Raw genomic sequence first — 7522 nt, forward strand, 5'->3', positions numbered from 1 at the left:
TAGTATAGTTCTTCCGATATCGGCCGTTGTCATATGGCAACACGGAGCGTTTTCCAGATGGATTGTTAGAGGACAGTATTTGGTTAAAATATGAAATAATAGAAACACTGTTTATAAGTTTTATTACATTTATTGATAATATATGCATAATCTACGTACAAAGCGGTTGAAGAAGTTAATTTTTAGTATGAAAAGTAGCAAACCATTTCACACATAAACCAACATCACATTCTGCACAGGCTACTCGTCCCACAGTTTTACATGCTTCACTAGCAGGAGGCCAGTAACGCCCTTTATGCATGTAAAGGAATGCTGGGAGTCACTTGGGGTTTGTCACCTGCTCTGATGCATTGGTGCTACACAGCAAAAGTCAGCCCAATACTTCTCTATGGCACTTTGGTGTGCTGAAATGCCGCAAAAAGGTCCTTTTGCCTCGGGCAAATGGAGAAGGTTCAGCGCCTAGCGCTGAGGTCCACTTCGACAGCTGCACTTTAAAAACCCTTAGTTTACCGCCCATTGGCGGATTTGCGGAAAACAGTGCTACGAAATCCGCACGTAGATTGACGGTCATAGGGAAACTAAATTTCAGAACCTTTGGGCACCGCTTAATTGGGACGGGAAGCACAAGCACCTAGCTTTAAGTGGAAACGAACTTTTTGGACAACGGTTGAGGAGGAGGGATGGCGAAAGGGAATAAAACCTAGCCATAGATCCCTAAACATTTTCACAGACGGCTCTAAAATGGTAACGGGAGTGGGTGCCGGGATTTACTGCCGGAAACTGAACATAAGGCGGACAGTAAGGCTACCTGACCATTGCAGCACATTTCAAGCAGAGGTTTTCGCAATGAGGATAACTGCAGAGCTAGCCTTCACCGAAATGACAATCAATTCAAAATTAAACCTATTCCAGGCGGCAATTAGGGCAGTTTTTCGTCATATAGTAGTTCATGCATAAACGTCCTTCGCAGCCGGGAAGCCACTGACAAGCTATACGCTGACAAAAGCCTACATATCTACGCTTTCTATAAATTCATGCTTACTTCTTCATATATGACATTTTCATGGTTTTCTGCCACTTCTAATTTTGTTTAAATAACATTCTTGCATTACACTCGATAGACAGCAAGGATCTGACGGAAGCGTAAGCGTTTCGAAAGATACACCTTTTAGGAATTAGCTAACGTTCATATAAGCATTTTGAAGTAAGCGGTTTTTGTTTTACACCTTCTTAAACATGATGTATTTTGCGTTGCCATATGGCAACACGGGGTCAATTTGGGTTAACAAAAATTATAGTTTTCTTTTGTTTTGTTATTTCAATAAAAGTTCATATGTTTTAATAAGGAACTTTTTATGAATGGTATTTGAGTCCTTATCAATGGCATCTTCTTGGTTTCCTTCAACCAAAAGAGAAAGTGATGAAACTTAAAGCCTGAAATGAGCTAAAATGACAACACTGGGAAATTGGGTGAATTCAAACAAAAATTTTAACTTAAAACTTATAAAAATAAAACATATGTACTTTTCATTTACTTCAATAGTGACATACCCAGGGAACGGATTTTAGGACCTAAAAGCCTATAAAAAAGGCAAAATAAAATAACGAAATACGTTGGAAAAGGCAAAATAAAATAGCGAAATAGTCAGGAAAAGGCACTAGAAATAGCAAAAAAGGCAAAAGAAGGCACTAAAAAAAGACAGAAATTGAAAAATAACACTCGGTTACAGGGAAAATGTTCAACGGACGCCACTACACATCCAATTCCTATATGGAATTGCTCGCTGATTCCGAAATCGAGTTAATATTTTATTCTAAGGATAAGTTTTCGAGATATTTTCAGGTGTACATGGCATATGAGTAACATTCTTTCCTGCTAATTTTTCATGCAAAAAAGCTTTGCGCATTTTCATATTACCACTTATTACTTCTTTATTTATCCATCGATTTTCTTCATTATCAACTTGATCTTTTGTAACAGAAGAGGATTTAGCACAGCCTTGAATGTACTAAACGTGCGCTCGACGTGAGTTGATACAAGTGTTGCCCAATTTAAATATGGAACGTTTGAAACTTTTATATTATCAGGAATAAGGGCTTTTTGCTCGTTATAATCACTTTTTTAAAGGTACAATAGGCAAATATCTTTAAAAGGGCAACATAAAATGTGTATATATGGAAACAGGGATAGCTAACTCGTGTAAATTCTTAATCGAATATACTCTATCTCTTTAGCAGAAAAAAAGGCAATTTCTATAAAATGCGTTCCCTGGTCATAACTTAAAAAATCGAAGCTCGAGAAAACGAGTTTAAAGTTTTGAATTTACATATATATATCGCCATAATAAAAACTAATAAATATTAGGGTCTAGTGAGAAGACTTAGCTCAATATTTATATTTTTTGGATTGTGGCATTATTGAGGTAAATGAGCGATATGTACATATGTGTATCGCTGATTTACTAAAAACGTGTCACAACCAAGTAGAAATAAATAAGTCCGGTTAAGTATGATATATTTGGTGTATAATATATGTATGTAATATATAATTGTATAGCTATACTATTAACCATTAGCTCAATAGAACAAAATATGTATTAATTTTTCACTATGGGAATATATCGATGGCTGAGTGGAAGATCGACCCATCTCGGCAGCCAGTTCGAAAACGCCCTATCTCAGACAACTTTCCAACAATGCCCTATTTCAGAATTTGGTTGAAAGACGCCCTATTTGAGAATGTGATTGAAAAACAACCTAACTCAGTATTCGGTTCAAAAACGCCCTATCTCAGCTGCTGATTCAAAAACGCCCATTGTCAGCAAATTTTCAATGTGGTTGTTCACGCTTGCCTGGTTATTTTGGTTTGAGATAGGGCGTTTTGTACCATGATTCAATAATGAAAGGTTTTGTAAGAAAAACTTTCGCGCGCTCTAATTTTATCAATGACACTCCCACCCTACTCCTAAAATCAAAAACAGTGATATTTCTTTTCCAAATTTCTTTCCAGGTTTTAAGAACATTTTTAAATTATTAGTAGTGAAATTTTTACTTTTTAAATTTGAAGAAATGTTTGTTTTTCATTCGCTGGCGCCAACAAGACACAATGGGTGAGAATCGTTGGACTACAGAAATTCAATGTAGGCTAAAGAGACGAAATTCCCTTAAATGCCGAAATGTATTTGTCGATATTCGTGGAGACCTCTTGATTCTGCAAAGTCGCTGTAAAATAAAGCGTGCAATGGTTTTGGTAAATGAGCCAACGAAGCATTAGCGCACACAAGGGGTGGGTTTTGGGGTTCAAACCCCCCCAAAAGCTAATAACCTCAAATACAATCTGTATCTTAAAGCTAAGAATCCAGCTCACAAGGAAATTATAAGAAATATTTATTATATAAATATACGAGCATTTTTTTTTTCTTGAGAGCTGCAAACTGATTTAAGAAATTTTGGTAGAAGAAAATTTCTTTTCCATTTCTCGTCCGTCGTTTTATATGAATTTTTCGTTATTCTTGAGAGTTCAGTTAATTTTTTCGGTATTTGAAATATTAAAAAAACTTAGCAATCGTGAAAAATCACCATCTCTATCGAAAACCAGAAATCGAAAAAATGAACATAGAAGTGCTAAAATTCATGGAATCAATAAATTTATTTTTACTGACTCTTTTTTTAAATTTTTTATTAGGTACTTTTGAAAGTTGAGCGCATCTTGAGTTTATAGAACTTTATATTAAACAAGTAGTTTTTAAGGAAAGAACACAACCGACTTCAATTCTCATATTCAAATTTAGGGGTACCGTTAACATGATCCAATCATCGGATCTCTAAAACAAATTACGGGACGAACCTTGAGGTACTATCTTTCTAATAAAAAAAGGATTATTGAAAACGGTTCACGTGGTCCAAAGTTATGTATTCCGGCGAGATAATAACCTCCCTTTTTTTGAAGTCGGTTAAAAGCGTAATCTGTATATAAAGTGCAGTTTATGAATTTTAAAACGTTTATTTATTTATTACACACTGTACATAAAACTTGCATAAATGTATTTTAAAGAGGATATTATCTGAAGCAAATTTTCAGTATTTTCGGGTGATATATCTTCAGAAATATAAAACCCCCCCTAAAATATATTCCTGGGTGCGCCCCTGCAACGAAGGTATTTAGATATTGTCCTCCACAACACAATCCTGGTGACTTTGACGCAGTATAACATTGCCAAACCGCAGCTCGATTTAGTCAATGGCGCGATGTAATTGCACACTTAAAAGGTGTACGCACGAGACGAATGTTGGCTGGAGACCAACTTTGTTGAAAGCGATTAGTTGAAAGGCCGTTCAACCAAAAGTAGAATGCAAAGTCGAATATTTTAATATTTTTTTAATATTTTGATATTTTTGAGTCATTCAATTTTTTTTTTTCGTGCAACCCGGCGTGAGTTGAACGCAAAAGTTACCTGAAAAATCGCCTCGTGCGAAAGCCCCATTACGCCACTTCTCATTTGACGATGTAGATCACAATCCCTATCTCAGTCGTTCAGTAGCTGCGTGTTCTTTTTATTCTTCCTGAGTTCATCCGGCACGAATCGCCAATTGCGGCTGTGTAAGCCAGTGTTGAATATTCTCCTCAGAACATTAAAAGTGCGGCATCAAACAATTCGAATTACCATATTCCAAACAATCGAGCCATAACCGCGTAAGCTCCAAATTTTTTTATTTGCCGTTTTTTTAAAATAAATATTGCATATTTTCCACAAGTTGGCCGCTGTGGTGTAGTGGTAAGCAGTGCGCGTTTCCACTCTGCAGCACCCGGGTTCAAACCCTGGTCAAAGCAACATCGCAAAAAATATAGGAAAAAATATTTTTTCTTAACAGCGGTCGTCCGTCGGCAGGCAATGGCAAACCTCCGAGTGTATTTCTGCCATGAAAAACAGCTTCTCATAAAAATACAATCGCCGTTCGGAGTCGGCGTAAAACTGTAGGTCCCTCCGCTCTGTGTGACAACATCAAGGCGCACGCCACAAATCGGAGGAGAAGCTCGGCCAAACACTAACATATGTGTAAGCGCCAATCTATTATTATTATTATATTTTCCACAAACAAATAGCTTCTTCATATCCATCATCTGGCAAACAAATACAACAAAAAATAAGTAAGAAAGTCTAAGTTCGGGCGGAGCCGAACATTAAATACCCGGCGCAAGTATTAAATATATGTTTTTTCACCTTTCCGAAAGGGTGTATAAATTTTTAGTAAATTAGCGTCCTTAAATTTCGAAATATTCCAGTTTCAAGCATTTCTGAAATTTACCGTTATATGAAAAGCAGCCGTAATTCTAGTCCGATTTCAATAATTTTCAACTTTTTGCTTTTATGTGGCAAGGACAATAAAAATACCGAGTTTGGTACAAATTGGTATAACGGTTACCGATATACATATATGTGATCATAAGCGGGCGGTGCCACGCCCATTTTCCAAAATTTTACCATAAACGTATTTCTTGGTAAAGAATTGTTGCAAGCATCAATTTTGAATAAATTAGCTTTAATATTTTCTGATTTATCGAAGATTTTGTATTTCTCTAAATTACCGTTATATGGAATGTGGGCGTGGTTATTGTCCGATATTTTAAATTTTCAGCCATTTAGTATGCTGTACCCAGGCCAACAACTGTGCCAAGTTTGGAAGAAATTGGTGCAGCGGTTACCAAGTTATACACATGTAACCATAAGTAGGCGTGGCTACGCCCATTTTCCAAAAATTTATAATATTCTTATTTTTCGTCTAAAACTTATTATAAATATCAATTTTGAGTGAATAATCTCCAGTAGTTACTAAAATATCGCAGTTTTCGTATTTCTGAAAATTACCGTTATATGGGAAGTAGGCGTGGTTATTGAGCGATTTTAAAAATTTTCGGCCATTTGGTACATTGTGCGAAGGCCAACACTGTGCCAAGTTTGGAAGAAATTGGTGCAGCGGTTACCAAGATATACATATGTAACCATAAGTGGGCGTGGCTACGCCCATTTTCCAAAACTGTATAATATTCTTATTTTTCGTCTAAAACTTATTATAAATATCAATTTTGAGTGAATAATCTCCAGTAGTTACTAAAATATCGCAGTTTTCGTATTTCTCAAAATTACCGTTATATGGGAAGTAGGCGTGGTTACTGAGCGATTTTAAAACTTTTCGGCCATTTGGTATGTTGTGCGAAGACCAACAAGTGTGCTAAGTTTGGAAGAAATTGGTGCAGCGGTTACCAAGATTTACAAATGTAACCACAAGTGGGTGTGGCTACGCCCATTTTCCAAAAATTTATAACATTCTTATTTTTCCTTTAAAAATGATTGTAAATGTAAATTTTGAGTGATTTATCTTCAGTTGTTACTAAAATATCGCAGTTTTCGTATTTCTGGAAATTACCGTTATATTGGAAGTGGGCGTGGTTAAAGTCCGATTTCACCCATTTTCAATACCAACCTACCTTGGATTAAGGGAAACCTACATACCAAATTTCGTTGAGATATCTCAATTTTTGCTCGAGTTATCGTGTACACGGACGGACGGACAGACGGACAGACGGACAGACGGACAGACGGACGGACAGACAGACATGGCTTAATCGATTTATTTTTTCATCCTGATCATTTATGTATACATTTGTCTATATCTATCTCGATTCGTTTTGGCTGTTACAAACAACCGTTATGTGAACAAAATTAATATACCCTTGTGCACAAGTGCGCTCGGGTATAAAAAGCTGAAAGTGGACCATCCGTTCTTGAGTTATGCGCCGTCTGACGTACGCAGAAATATTTAGTTTTAATAACAATCGGGGTTTATATTCGATGTAAATAAGCTTGTTTAAATTAAATAATTAAATCAAATTCGTTTTTGTTTTAAAATACCACCATTCACTATTATCCACACCATTTTTTGGAATTTAGCTGCCATTTTAGGAAGTGTGATTGAATTCTTCCCCTTTTACAACGCTTTTATCAACTTGCAATGTTGTGTGTCCAGAAACTTTCAATGTTGTGGATCCAGAAACTTTCAATGTTCAATGTCCACGTTTTTCATTTTCAATTTCATAGATTGTTTATAATGACTTTTGCTAAAATTTCAAAATCAAAAGTTATCAAAACAAATTCTATGGGACTGAGAAATATTATTTTCTACTTTTTAGTCCATTTATAAAAGCGTTGTATATTAAAAAGTTTTTTTATATTATTTATTTCTCCTGCTTCCATAAACCATCCCTGTGGGTGGGAATGCCAAATTTTAGAAAAAAAACCTAATTACAAAACCTTTAATAATTGAATCATGGTTTTGTACCGAATTCTGAAATAGGGCGTTCTTCAATCAGTTCTATGAATGAATGGTTTCGGCTTAAAATTATTTTGAATTTGAGTGAATACGTGTTCTGATATATGTGTCGACATTACAATATTCAAGCAAAGTGAAAATAAATTTAATTGAAATAAATCACAATTTTTGGCATGAATATCCAAAAATATTT

The sequence above is a fragment of the Rhagoletis pomonella genome, unplaced genomic scaffold (assembly GCF_013731165.1).
Source record: "Rhagoletis pomonella isolate Grant_MI unplaced genomic scaffold, Rhpom_1.0 Rhpom_scaffold_00001, whole genome shotgun sequence".
Lineage (NCBI taxonomy): Eukaryota > Metazoa > Arthropoda > Insecta > Diptera > Tephritidae > Rhagoletis > Rhagoletis pomonella.